We start from the raw sequence: 15265 nt of genomic DNA, 5'->3' as shown, positions 1-15265 counted from the left end.
CGACATATGTGGAACGTATTGAGGTGTACTGCAGGGCGAATGAAGTGCCAGATGCTAATAAAGCACTGGTTCTGTTAAATTCCATGGGTGCAAAAACTTATGGGTTACTGCGAAATCTAATAACCCCAGAGAAGCCGGTAAACAAGAATTTTGAAAGCATAGTAGAAATCCTACAGGACCACTTAAACCCCACACCGCTGCTGATAGCAGAACGATTTAAGTTCCATAAAAGGAACCAACACAAAGACGAAAGCAATGCTGAGTACCTAACGGAACTGCGCAAGCTATCGAAATACTGCCAGTTTGGAGTGGGACTAGCAGACACGTTAAGGGACAAGTTTGTGTGTGGGCTACAAAGTGAAGGAACCCAGAAACGGCTTCAATCAGAAAAGGACCTTAAGCTGGACAAAGCTTTCAGTATGGCAGTATCACACGAAGCAGCTGCAAGGGGCGCTGCAGAGATACAACGGAGACTGCAAGAATATGGCACCAACGAAATGACCTATGGAACAGGGAAGTGCTATCGCTGCGGCAGAACAACACATGACCAGAAAGATTGTTGGTTCAAGGGCCAAGTGTGCAGACAGTGTGGGAAAGCAGGACACATAGCAAGAGTCTGCCGGTCTGGGAAGAAAACCAACAGTAAGAAATCTCCACAGGAGAAGTACAAAAAGGTACACCAGGTGATGGACAGTGGTTCAGATGAACAGAAAAGTGACACAGACTCCGGAAGCAAGGAGCTGGGTTGTCTGAAAATACATAATGTAACCGAAATGGAGGATCACCAGACTATCTGGGTTACACTCAAGATAGACGGAGTCCAAGTGGAAATGGAATTGGACACAGGGTCAGCTCTAACAGTCATAAATCAAAGAGACTACAAGCGGCTATTTTCACACATACCCTTGAAAGCTACAGAGATTGTCTTGAAGACGTATACGGGGCAAAAAGTCTACCCCAAAGGAAAAATAAGGGTGAAAGTGACATATAAAGGTCAGGAAATACCTAAAATGGATATATATGTATTGCCAAATGGAGGATCACCACTGCTAGGACGTGAATGGATCCGGAAGATACATTTAGATTGGCATTCCATACAGGCACTGAAGGTGGAGGCCAAAAAGGATGATGACGTCACACCTGGACGACTGTCAAAAATGCTAACTGACGCAAAAGAAGAGTTCCAGGAGGGACTAGGAACACTAAAAGGAATAACAGCAACAACTGAAATAGAGGATAATGCAAGCCCAAAGTTTCTGAAGGCCAGACCAGTGCCTTATGCGATCAGACCAGCGGTTGAAGCAGAGCTGGAAGGGTTGGAACGTTCAGGAGTACTGTCCAAAGTGGACTGGAGCGAGTGGGCTACACCCATCGTTCCTGTAATGAAGAGGTCGTTGAGTAATACGCCTGGGGAACCAAAGAAGGTCCGCATCTGTGGGGATTTTAAGGTGACAGGGAACCCAGTCCTTCACACGGTGCAATATCTGCTTCCACGAATTGAGGATATTTTCGCCTCGCTAGCTGGTGGTAAACACTTCACCAAAATTGATCTAGCCCAGGCGTACTTGCAAATGGAGGTAGATGAAGCTTCGAAACATTACCTTACGATCAACACCCATAAAGGTCTCTATCAATACAACCGGCTGGTGTTTGGAGTAGCCTCGGCTCCGGCTATCTGGCAAAGGGCGATGGATCAGGTCCTGCAAGGGATTCCAGGGACCCAGTGTTATTTGGATGACATCTTGGTCACGGGCGAAAATGACGGTGATCACCTCGCTAACTTGGAGAAGGTGCTCGCCAGATTAAAGGAATATGGGCTACGAGCTAATCGCCACAAGTGCGAGTTTTTCCAGAAACAGATCTCGTATTGTGGCCACGTCATCGATGAAGAGGGGTTACATAAGTCCCCTGACAAGATTGAGGCAGTAGTCAAGGCTCCAGCACCGGAAAATGTGTCACAACTGAGGTCGTTCCTCGGGCTGGTAAACTATTACCTCAAGTTCTTACCAAATTTGTCTACGGTATTACACCCGCTGAACACCCTACTGCAAACAGGGGTACCATGGAAGTGGGATGACGAACGTAGACGAGCTTTCCAGAAGTGTAAAGAATTGATCACATCAAAAGAGGTGTTGGCCCATTTCAACCCAGCACTACCAATTCGTTTGGCATGTGATGCATCACCCTACGGCATTGGAGCGGTGCTGTCGCACAAATTCCCAGACGGGTTGGAGAGGCAGTAGCCTTTGCGTCACGGTCACTAACCTCAGCCGAGCGCAACTACGCCCAGATTGACAGGGAGGCCCTTAGCCTAGTATGGGGAGTAAAAAAATTCAACCATTATCTGCATGGGCAGAAGTTCACCTTGCTGACTGACCACCAACCACTTGTCTCCATCTTTAATCCTAAGAAGGGCGTGCCAGTAATGACTGCACAGCGGTCCCAAAGATGGTCCCTGTTTCTAGGGGTGACTCAATATGAAATAGAATATAAAGGCACGAAACAGCATGGGAACGCTGATGGGCTATCGCGCCTGCCACTGCCTACGGTGGAGGAAGCACCAGCAGTGGACCCTATCGAGATAATTTATTCATCGATAATTGAACGATTGCCAGTAACAAACGCGGATATAGAGGAGACCCGCAATGATCCGACGCTGTCACGGGTATATGAATTGACGGTGAGGGGATGGCCAACACATGGCGACTCACTGTTGCCAGCATTCTCATCCAGAAGAGAACAGCTGTCAGTATGCCAGGGGACAGTGATGTGTGGATCCAGAGTGGTGATTCCACCCAAGTTAAGGGAGAGAGTGCTAAAGGAGCTACATGAAGGTCATCTGGGGGGAGTGAAAATGAAAAGCCTTGCTAGGGCTTATGTGTGGTGGCCGGGAATCGATCAACAAATCGAAGACCTAACTAAGAGCTGCTTAGGATGCCAGAAGGTCCAAAATGCACCACCACATGCCCCTCTACACCCATGGGAGTGGCCCTCCTCTCCATGGCAACGGGTGTACATTGATTTTGCTGGTCCATTCATGGACTCAATGTTCTTAATAGCAGTGGATGCTCATTCAAAGTGGCCTGAGGTGATAAAGATGTCTTCAACCACTACAGAGAAAACAATTGCAGTCCTACGGACCATATTTGCCAGAAACGGTTTGCCAGAGCAGATCTGCTCTGATAATGGGCCACAGTTTGTGTCCGACGAGTTCCAAAAATTCATGAAAAGGAATGGGGTAAGGCATTACACATCCGCCCCGTATCATCCAGCCACCAATGGATTGGCTGAGAGGTTCGTACAAACCTTTAAGAAGGCGATAAAGGCCATGTGCGACGAGGAAATTCCACTACAGCATAAGATGGACAATTTCTTATTAGCCTACCGAAATGCGACACATGCAGTTACCAACCAGACCCCGGCCATGATGTTCTTTAACCGAAGGTTGAGATCTCGTTTGGACTTGCTCAGGCCAAATGTGTGAAGAAATGTGGAGGACAAACAATTCCAGCACATCAACGAGAAGCCGACAAGGAGCTTCAATGTAGGGCAACCAGTCTTGGCCCGGGACTATCGAACAGAGAAGTGGCAACCCGGAACGATATGTACAAGGCAGGGGCCATTAATGTACACCGTGGATGTCGGGGAGAACATTGTGAGACGCCACGTTGATCAGATCTTAGCATCACAGGAATGCGCCAACCCCATGTCTCGAGTACCTGGGGATGAACCCGACATACCGGTAGCATCTACTTCAGACCCAGTAGCAGTGGAACCCGATGAACTACCCGATGAAAAGGGGTCAGAATCGCCTCTGCACCAAGAACAAGAACCTCTGGAAAGGCGCTATCCCGAAAGGGTCAGGAAGCCGCCCCAAAGACTGAATCTATAAATGGACTTTTGTTATTGAATGTACATGTAAAAATGTAATTGTTATTTGAATATTAAGGGGGTATTATTAATCTAAAAAGGGAGGAATTGTAGTGTATGTGCTTTAAGTCAGAACTACTTTTTACAGCCCCTGTGTACTGTAGTACCGGCAGTGACCACACCGGTATATAAGCTGTGCACATGCCTCTGTACCCCAGTCTAGAGATGACCCTCCTCCAGTAAAGACCTGTTATTTGTTTATGTACAGCATCCGTGTAATTATTTATCCACTGAACCACGGATCTAACATGCACGTTAAGCGAATGGTAGCCCTTCCGGTTGCGGTAATCCTCAGCATTCTCCAGAGGTGCCCGCAAAGCCACATGCATGCAGTCTATGGCGCCCTGCGCCATTGGGAAGTCCGCTAATGCTGCAAAGCCCATTGCACGCTCTTGCTGCTTGTCGAGGGTCATGGGGAAGGAGGTGAACTGGCGTCTCCTTCTGAAAAGGGCATTGGTCACCTGGCGGATGCAGCAATGTACCGCGAACTGGGAGATGTTGGAAATGTCCCCAGTAGCGGATTGGAAGGAGCCGGTGGCATAGAAGTTGAGAGCGACCGTCACCTTCACTGCCACCAACAGAGACGTCCTGCTCCTCAGCTGTGGCTGCAGATCTCTCTGAAGCAGGTGGCAGATCTCTGTGACCACCTCCCTTCTGAATCGCAGCCTCCGAACACACTGCTCCTCAGACATGTCCAGATAAGAGAACTGCTGGCGGTATACCTTGGGTGGGTAAGGCCTCCTGTGCCGACGCCCGTTGGCCCTTCTCCGTCTGGCCATGACTGGCACTCTCTCACGGCGTCTCTGAGCCCTTTGAATGCAATGCAGTAAGCCAACGTTTGCACCCATTGCAGCCCCCATTAGATGTATCGAATTAATGCTATGGCACTGAAAGTTAATTACAAGTGCAAAGCCAGAAGTACCTGAGCGAGTGTTGAGTCAAACCAGAAAGCTCTCTCCCTTTGTCTCTCTCCTAATATCAGTGTCTCACAAAGAGGGAGTGGTGCAAAATGGCTGACATTTATACTGCAGGAGGAGTCCCCTTTAATTTGCGCCCCCCGCGCCCTGCAGTGACTGGGAACCATTCCACTTTACCAGTCGCTGGGGGCGCCAGACGCACAATAGGCCGGCGCCACTGAATTTCCGGTTCGGGGCGCACAAAGGGCGTTGCACCATGAAATGACGTCAGGATCTGCGCGCGCAGCTGAGCGCGAGCAAAGGTTTTGCACCGCTGCTAAATCACAACTAAATTTCACGAGAGGCGCAGATCGCGCCGCGCCCAGTCGGTAGCCGCTTAGTGCCCCACTTCTCGCCCTCTTAAGGTGCTAGCGGCTGGCGCAACCAACTGAATTTCTAGGCCTAGATATTTTGTGGCGGTGCTAAACATTCCAGGAAAATACAGTCTACATTGTAAAACCCCTGAAATGGCCACATTTTATGAACACAAGATGGAGTTGGCAGATCACATGACTCATTTCAGAAGGACATACCACTGCAGTATCTTAAAGAAACCTGAGTCGCCACCGATTAGAAGATTCCAGAACTGACTGCAATTGATATGGTAAAATGGTTACAGCAGTAACGAAGTCAAAACAAAAGTATTTACGCCTCAAGGTGTGTTAATTGCTAGCAAAACGCAAACCCATCTCTGAAATCGCAGAGCACAGACAAAACCTATTATCTGTACCAAACTCAGAGGGACACAGGACAGATCCCATTAGTTTCATTTACAAGACATGAAATTAAAGTACCCGCTTTTGTCAAAGCAGCCTGCCCATTACTTTAACAAAAGAAAACCCCTGATTTGGCGCCAAGATAAGGGCAAGAAAACAGTATAACTGTTGGTGGGAAAAGAGACATTCAAAGAGAAGACAAACAGTTTCACACAGGCATGAGGTCAAAGGCAGAGCGTGGAGAGGTTCGATTACGGTTCGAGGAGCACGGAGGGCCTACAAGTTCGAGCAGGAGAGCAGGTTCAGGAGCCGGTCCCATAAGGAAGATTGGAGATCCCAGACAATACAGGAGCACCAAGGTCAAGGACAGTTTTAAAACCCTGGTGAGCATAGAGGCCCAACTCCACCTAGCTGATCTAGTTGAGGTATACTTTGGACGGGAGGGTTTTTAACATTAAGGGCTTTGTAATTCGGGAGTGTTATTCATCCTTCGTTGTGCCGTGCGCTTTCTCCACCCCCGTTTTATTATATCGCTGATCTAGAATTGATGTATTATGATAGTCAAAGTAACTCTTGTGTGTTAAGTTTTAGTTCCCATTGAGAGGCGTGTTCATGATTTTTGTCTGCATTGTTTCTTCATTCTCTATGTTTTATTCTCCTTAAAAATAAAGATACCTTTGATTTAAAACTTACCTTGTCTCACCTGATCCATTTGTCTTCCGAGTCACAAGTTGGGCCAACACATCAAGTGGTCTGGCAATAAGCCCAGTGTCTAGAACCGGTGAGGGGGGAGCGCTTCGGAACCGCTCACGAGCAGTGTGAAATCAAAAACCGATCTCGCACACCACAAGCTCGTTAAAACGACCCCTTACAAGGAGTCCCCTTTAATTTGCGCCCCCCGCGCCCTGCAGCGACTGGGAACCGTTCCACTTTACCAGTCGCTGGGGGCGCCAGACGCACAATAGGCTGGCGCCACTGAATTTCCGGTTCGGGGAGCACAAAGGGCGTTGCACCATGAAATGACGTCAGGATCTGCGCGCGCAGCTGAGCGCGAGCAAAGGTTTTGCGCCACCGCTAAATCACAACTAAATTTCGCGAGAGGTGCAGATCGCGCCGCGCCTAGTCGCTAGCCGCTTAGCGCCCCACTTCTCGCCCTCTTAAGGCGCTAGCGGCTGGCGCAACCAACTGAATTTCTAGGCCTAGATATTTTGCGGTGGTGCTAAACACTACCGCCATGATCTCCTGCGCCGGCAGATCGTGACATCAGTCGAGTGCGCAACGCCCCGGTAGCGCCCCAGACTGGATATTGAGTGGCGCCCCTTGCCTTACCGCCTGCCGCTAGCAACAACAGGTTGAGGGGAGCATTTTGCAGTCAGGAAGGGACTGGGGGAGTGCTATTTAAAGGCGACCGCTTCCTGCCTTTTTTTGTTGGGGACATTTTTGCACCACGCATTCTGAGAGAGAGAGAGAGAGGCTTTTGGAGAGATTCTACACTGTGTGAAGGAGTTTTGCATACTGAGCAGCACTTTGCAGGTTCATTTTGATTTGCCCTTCCTTGTATCTATTTAGAAGAGACTGTAGGGGTTGCACTCTGAGCTCTTTCCCTGGGTCTCTCCATTGTTCTTTCCAGCAGATTTGATGTACAGGTCTCTCCAGGCCGAGATTCAAGGCTGCAACGAACAGGACCAAGATCAACCCTCCCCTTTAAGATAAAAACAGAAAATGCTGGAGAAACTCAGCAGGTCAAGCATCATCTGTGAAGAGAGAAACAGAGTTAACGTTTCAGGTCGATGACCATTCATCAGAACTCCCCTTTAAGAATTGGCCGGCGCCAGTGTGTCTGTGTTCCATTGCTGACTGACATCACATGAGTTTCGCCAGCGCTGTGAGTTAGCGTCTCGCTCCTTGGCCTTTGCGCCTTAAGACAGATGTGAAGCGCCTGATTTAGCGCTCCAATCACCTCCAGGGGCGATAAAAGCCAAGTTTGCTGTCGGAGGCGATAATTAGCGCCAGGCGCTAAACTTTGCGCCCAGCCGATATTAGCGCCCCAAAATGGGCGATACCCAATTTTTCCCCCTTCGCATTTTATTTTTTGAGACGACTACTGAGAAAATCCAGACTTTCAATAAAAATCTTTGCAGTGGGAAAAGTACCTCAAAGTAAAAAGTTCAGGTAATACTAAATTTGCTTTTATTGAATGAAACTAGCTGCTGCTTAGGGGCCAGGGGGTGCATGTAAATTTTACGATTTAAAAGCTCCCACCCAGCGCAGAGGGCCAGTGGCAGCTGTAGGTTTGCCTGGGCAGTCTGTAGCTTCCTTGTCTCACAGTTTGGGAACACAGACACAGTTGCGAGCAACCTGATGGTGCTCCTTTCAAATGCTACGCACAACACTTCAAGTCAGCTGCCTAATATTCTAAACTTTGTTCAATTTCTTATTCTCTAGATGAAACACAGCAAGATGTCACTGATGAGTTGAAGAAGAAAGAAAGTGGGCCAGGCCATCGGCAAACCCCTACCACCTCCTCCCGCATGCCGCCATTCACCCTTTATTTCACCCTCACAGCTCAGAGAGATCCACCCAGAGGGAAATATGTAGTGCCGATGAGGGATTGCCATTGGGTGATATACATTGTATGAGGGTGCCGGGAAGTCAGGAGTGAAAGTGGAGTCGAGCAGTGGGGAACTGAGGCACTGACTGAAGAGTCTGATCTAAGGGTCTGCTGTAAAATGAAGGATGTTGGACAAAAGTGGTGGCAATGAGAAGCATCTCAGAGGAGGTAAGGCAAATAGGTCACAGTGGACTCAAATGCCATCTTTTGCGCCAACATCTGAAATGACTTTAACACAATGCAGCACTACCTGGAGTGCCAGCACCAGAAATCTGTTAAGGCACTGCGTATTGGTCTCCAGGCCTAGGGGGAACCATATGGAGAAAGAAGGCAAATGGATTTTGAGATCTTGGGGAGACCATCTGTTGCAGGTTCCAGGATCTCCAGGGTACCCTCATCCATGTCCTTGTCACCTTCAGACTCAACTATTCCAATGCTCTCCTGGCTGATCTCCCATCCCCATGCTCTGTAAACTTCAGCTCATCTAAAACTTTGCTTCCCATATCCTGTCCCCATCAAGTCCTGCTCACCCATCACACCTGTCCTAGTTGGCTCCTAGTCCCCCAATACCTTAAATTTAAAGTTCTTCTCCTTGTGTTTAAATCCCTTCATGGCATTGCCCCTCCCTATTTCCGTACCCTCCTTCAGCCCTCCAACCAAGGTTCCCTCTAAGTTGCGCAGCCACGCAGTAATGAGAAAGCTCCCATGTAGGCCGCCCACCGGCTTTTCCAGTGTAAGTATCGCGCAAGCACAGAAATTTAAAGGAACCGCGCAGTAAAAGAAACAGGCCGCGCAGAACAAAATGCAGCTTACAGGGAACATTGCCTACAAACCTGTGAGAGGGTGGCATCCTCTGACACTGAGCTCTTGTGCATCCCCCACTCCCTTCTCCCCAACATTGGCTGCCAGGCCTTCAGGCATCTAGGCCTCCTGCTCTGGAATTTTCTCCTTAAACACCTCCATCTCTCCATTTCCCTCTCCTCGTTAAGGCCCTTCTTAAAACCCACCTCCACTAACTTGCTCTCAAGAGCATGGTCAGTTATTTAAATATGTTAATGAGGCTGTGAGCCTCCGATTTTAGCAGCTATTTAGATTTAACAGCTGTGGGCTGGGTTTCCCAAGGCTCTGGAAACCCTGCAGCTGGTGGAAGGCGAGAAAGATCGGATCCAGCTGGTAAGTACCTTTCCAGCACTGCTTGTGTGCCAGGAGGAGCACAAGTGCTTCCCTCAGGCCCCCAAACTAACCTGCTTCTCACCCCATGATCACTTCAACTCCCGGACCCACAATTTCCCTCCGACCCACGATCTCCCCTGCGACCCGTGATCTCCCCCCGCGATCTCTTAAAACCCACCCCCCTCGCAATCACTTTAACCCTACCCTGACCAATCATCTCCCCCAACCCCCCCCCGATCTCTCCCTCCTTTCTCTCCGCTCCACTCCACTGGACTCCCTGACTGCAGCCTTCCCACCCTCTCACACTGGCTGGCTGCCAGTCGGGAAACGCAGAAAAAAGAATCAAATGAGGTCAAGCTGTTAAATTTGGCGGGACCTCCGCGACATCCACACTTTGGGGTTTCCCGACCGCTACAACGACTCCCCTGCATCCCCGCCCCCGTAAATAATGAGGCCTAAGTGTCAGCAGAAAAACATTTCTCAACAGTCCCAAATGGCCTAAAAATAATTCCCTTTTTATTGCTGTGTCCTTTCAATGAACATCCACCTGACTTCTTAGTTCCGAGCAACCCTGAATGCTTAGTTTGTTCAACATTGTTTACAATGAAAGTTCTAAAACCACAAATATCAGCAAATTGTGTGAGGGGTGTCCCTGCCTCCGTTTCTATATTTAAATGAAGTTCCTGCCTGTTTTGGACAGTAGCTTCCATCGCCCAACCCAAGCTCAGGCAGAAATATGGGGCTGATCTCCAGCCACTTTTACAATATGTTACACTGCATCTGCGCCTATTTCCAGGGTGTAATGGACAACTAAAGTCAGCCTGCTCACTCGCTGTTTAGACTTTTAAATTAATTTGAATTTCAACTTTTTAGAATCCAAATTTGGATTTGGCTCCAAATTACATAGAAATTACAATACGGTAACAGGCCTTTCAGCCCAACCAGTCTGTGTTGGTATTTATCCTCCATATGAGCAGTAGCCCTGGTCCAATGTGCCCATCATCTTCCCACATCCCTTTTTCTTCAACCATCTATCTAACCTATTCTTAAAAGTTGACACGGTCTCTGCTTCAATCATTGGGGGAGAAATTATGGCTGTAAAGGGGACATAAACTATACCAATTTCTGACCGCAAGGTCTTGCATCAGTGGCATGGCTGCCACTATAGTGGTCCACAAAATGCAGCCCAAGCAGTGGGTGGGGGTCTTGGGGCTGCTTCCCGGAAACATACAGAATTGGTCCCCAGCAGCTCCCTTTGTAAGGTGCCTACAATAAGCCAAAAGAAAAGTTCAATTACCTTACATCTTCAGGGGTCCAGACCAATGCCCCAACTTGAGACTCCAAAGTGGGTCCCACAACCATCATTGAGGAGGCCAGTACATTTCTTCCCACTGAGATAATCAGCCGACCTCCTTCTGGGCTGAGATGACGAAGACTCCCAACATAGGAAGTCCCAGCCCCGGGCCCTACCTCCTCTGCATCACGGTCCTTATAAAGAGCTGGTGGATGCTCCGTCCCTTACAAAGCCCCGCTGAAATTCCCAGAGCAGGCTGGGGCCTGGCGTATCCATGTCTTGGACTATTTTACAACCCTTCTGCCAAAAAGGGCCACAGAATTTTGACCCCAGGGTTACAACATTGTCACTCCAATTCTCAAGCCTGCAAACCCTGTGAGCACAGCTCCTCGCTGGTCAGAACTAAAAGTGAAACTATATCACCAGTTGATGTAAATCAATGTGGTCTGCACATACAGTACACTTCAAAATTGTATCATAACACAAAATTTCTCGCTAGTACTTTAATAGCGCTCAGTTAAAATGGAAGACAACAGATTGAGATGGCAAATGTACAGTACAGCCATTGTGGAGACAATCACATTCAACGTTTAGCTCAAACATATTTTCATGAGTGCACCATTGTTTACGGCCAATAATTTTCATTGCTGTCTGAAATATATCAATGGCTGGTTGCTCTCACTATCAAAATACTTCTTTCACTATATTTTGCTCAGAGAGAAGGGACGAGGTCGGAGAATGGAGACAGTGGTACAAGTCGCTGAGTAGCTTTGTCAACACGCTGAAGAGGAGTTTGGCTCAAATGATCATATTTTACTCACTTAGAGTCAAGTCAGCAAGTCTCTGCTGGCCCCCATGATTTTATTTTATCCAACTTAATACAATAATAGAAATTATAGGCTGAAATTTTTTTAAGTGCTTTGTGTTTTAATTACACAGGTGAATAATTATGTAAAGCTGAGTAAAATAATGCCTCACTTAAACTAAGACCCAATTTCAATTATTCACTTATCATAGGTCTGTATAAAGAAAATTAAATTATGATCCACCAAGTTAATCAAATTGATAACTTCAAACAATGGCCAATCCATAAAAAATAAAAATGAAAACTAGAAATGGAAACATGTTTCCCAAATGAGTGCTGGATTCAGATCCGAAATAGAGATAAAACATAGATTTTTCCATAAATCCAGTTTTATCCATTTTAATTCAGAAGGCCCTTTTCTTAAAAAAAAATTGTGCCATAGAAACATAGAAACATAGAAAATAGGAGCAGGAGTAGGCCATTCGGCCCCTCGAGCCTGCTCCGCCATTTAGTCCGATCATGGCTGATCATCCAAATTCAGTACCCTGTCCCTGCTTTCTCCCCATATCCCTTGATCCCTTTAGCCTTAAGAAATATATCCAACTCCTTCTTGAATATATTTAATGAATTGGCCTCTACTGCCTTCTGTGGCAGAGAATTCCACAGGTTCACCACTCTCTGGGTGAAGAAATTCCTCCTAATTTCTGTCCTAAATGGCTTAGCCCTTATCCTTAGACTATGACCCCTGGTACTGGACTCCTCGACCATCGGGAACATCCTTTCTGCATCTAGTCTGTCCAGTCCTCTCAGAATTTTATAAGTTTCAATGAGATCCCCTCTCATTCTTCTAAACTCCAGCGAGTATAAGCCCAATCGACCCAATCTCTCCTCATACATCATTCCTGCCATCCCAGGTATCAGCCTGGTGAATCTTCACTGAACTCCTTCCATGGCAAGAACATCCTTCCTCAGATTAGGCGACCAAAACTGCACACAATACTCAAGATGTGGTCTCACCAAGGCCCTGTACAACTGCAGCAAGAAATCCTTGTTCCTGTACTCAAACTCTCTCGCTACGAAGGCCAACATACCATTTGCCTTCTTAACCGCCTGCTGCACCTGCATGCTTACCTTCAGCGATGGGTGCACAAGAACACCCAGGTCTCTTTGCACTTCCCCTTCTCCCAATCTATTGCCATTCAAAAAATAATCTGCCTTCCTGTTTTTGCCACCAAAGTGGATAACCTCGCATTTATCCATGTTATATTGCATCTGCCATGCTTCTGCCCAATCACCCAACCTGTCCAAATCATCCTGGAGTTTCTTGGCATCCTCCTCACAGCACACACGCCAACCCAGCTTTGTGTCGTCTGCAAACTTGGAGATATTACATCTAGTTCCCTTGTCTAGATCATTAATATATATTGTGAATAGCTGGGGTCCAAGGACCAATCCCTGCGGTACCCCACTAGTCACTGCCTGCCACTCGGAAAAAGACCCGTTTATTCCAACTCTTTGTTTTCTGTCTGCCAACCAGTTCTCTATCCAAGTCAATACCTTACCCCCAATCTCATGTGCCTTAACTTTACACACTAATCTCTTATGCGGGACCTTATCGAAAGTCTTTTGAAAGTCCAAATACACCACATCCACTCATTCTCTCTTATCTATTTTACCAGTTACATCCTCAAAAAATTCCAGTAGATTAGTCAAGCACGATTTACCTTTTGTAAATCCATGTTGACTTTGTCCGATCCTGTCACTGTTTTCCAAGTGCTCTGCTATTACATCTTTTATAATGGACTCTAGCATTTTCCCCACTACCGATGTCAGGCTTACCAGTCTGTAATTCCCCATTTTCTCTTTACCACCTTTTTTGAATAGTGGGGTAACATTAGCTACCCTCTAATCCATGGGTACTGTTCCAGATTCCATCGAATGTTGGAAGATGATCAGCAATGCATCTATTATTTCTAGGGCCACTTCCTTAAGTATCCTAGGATGTAGATTATCAGGCCCTGGGGATTTATCGGCCTTCAATCCCATCAATTTCCCTAACACCATTTCCCTACAAATACTGATTTCTTTCAGTTCCTCCCTTTCATCAGACCCTATGTTCCCCGACATCTCTGGGAGGTTATTTGTGTCCTCCTTTGTGAAGACAGAACCAAAATATGTATTTAATTGGTCTGCCATTTCTTTGTTCCCCATTATAAATTCCCCTGATTCTGACTGCAAGGGACCTACGCTTGACTTCACCAATCTTTTTCTCTTCACATATCTATAAAAGCTTTTACAGTCAGTTTTTATGTTCCCTGCAAGCTTACTCTCATATTTTATTTTCCCCTTCTTAATTAGTCCCTTTGTCCTCCTTTGTTGAATCCTAAACTGCTCCCAATCCTCAGGTTTACTGCTTTTTCTGGCCAATTTATATGTCCTCTCCTTGGACCTTATGCTATCCCTAATTTTCCTTGTTAGCCATGGTTGAGTCACCTTTTTTGTTTTATTTTTATGCCAAACAGGGATGAACAAATTCTGTAGTTCATCCATGCGGTCTTTGAATGTTTGCCATTGCCTATCCACCGTCAACCCTTTGAGTGATATTCCCCAATCCATCCTACCCAACTCGCGCCTCATACCATCGTAGTTTCCTTTATTTAAATTCAGGACCCTAGTCTCTGAGTCAACTACTTCACTCTCCATCTTGACGAAGAATTCTATCATATTATGATCGCTTGGACCCAAGGGACCTCCTACAACAAGATTGCTAATTAATCCTTTCTCATTACATAGTACCCAGTCTAAGATGGCCTGATCTCTAGTTGGTTCCTGACATATTGGTCCAGGAAACCATCCCATAAGCACTCCAGGAATTCCTCCTCCACAGCATTGTTACTAATTTGGTTCACCCAATCTATATGTAGATTAAAGTCACCCATGATGACTTCTGTGCCCTTATTGCACGCTTCTCTAATTTCCCTTTTAATGCCATCCCCAACCTCCGTATTACTGTTTGGAGGTCTATATACCACTCCCACTAACATTTTCTGCCCCTTGGTATTTCACAGTTCTACCCATACAGATTCCACATCATCAGAGCTAATACCCTTCCTTACAATTGTGTTAATCCTCTCTTTAACCAGCAATGCTACCCCACCTCCCTTTCCTTTTTGCCTATCTTTCCTGAATATTGAATACCCCTGGATGTTGAGTTCCCAGCCTTGGCCACCCTGGAGCCATGTTTCCGTAATCCCAATCAAATCATATTCGTTTACCTCTATTTGCACAGCTAATTCATCCACCTTATTACGAATGCTCCTCACATTAAGATACAAAGCCTTCAAGCTTGTTTTTTTAACGCTCTTAGACCTATTAGAATTATTATTTACTGTGGCCATGTTTGATTTAAACCGTTGATTTCTCTGACTGCCACTTTTGTTTTTCTCCTTCCTATCTTTTGCTTTTATCCTTGTTTCCCTTTCCTCTGTCTCCCTGCTCAGGTTCCCAACCCCCTGCCATTTTAGTTTAAACCCTTCCCCAGAGCACTAGCAAACACTCCCCCAAGGACATCAGTCCCGGCCCTGCCCAGGTGCAAACCATCTGGTTTGTACTGGTTCCACCTCCCCCGGAACCGGTTCCAATGTCCCAGGAATTTGAATCCCTCCCCCTTGCACCATTCCTCTAGCCACGTATTCATCTGAAATATCCTTCTATTTTTACTCTGACTAGCACGTGGCACTGGTAGCAATCCTGAGATTACTACCTTTGAGGTCCTATTTT

The sequence above is a fragment of the Somniosus microcephalus genome, chromosome 2 (assembly GCF_052327205.1).
Source record: "Somniosus microcephalus isolate GS21.2 chromosome 2, FLI_Smic_1.0, whole genome shotgun sequence".
In the NCBI taxonomy this organism is placed as follows: Eukaryota; Metazoa; Chordata; class Chondrichthyes; order Squaliformes; family Somniosidae; genus Somniosus; species Somniosus microcephalus.
The sequence above is the reverse complement of the archived record's forward strand: the minus strand, read 5'-3'. Positions refer to the sequence as shown.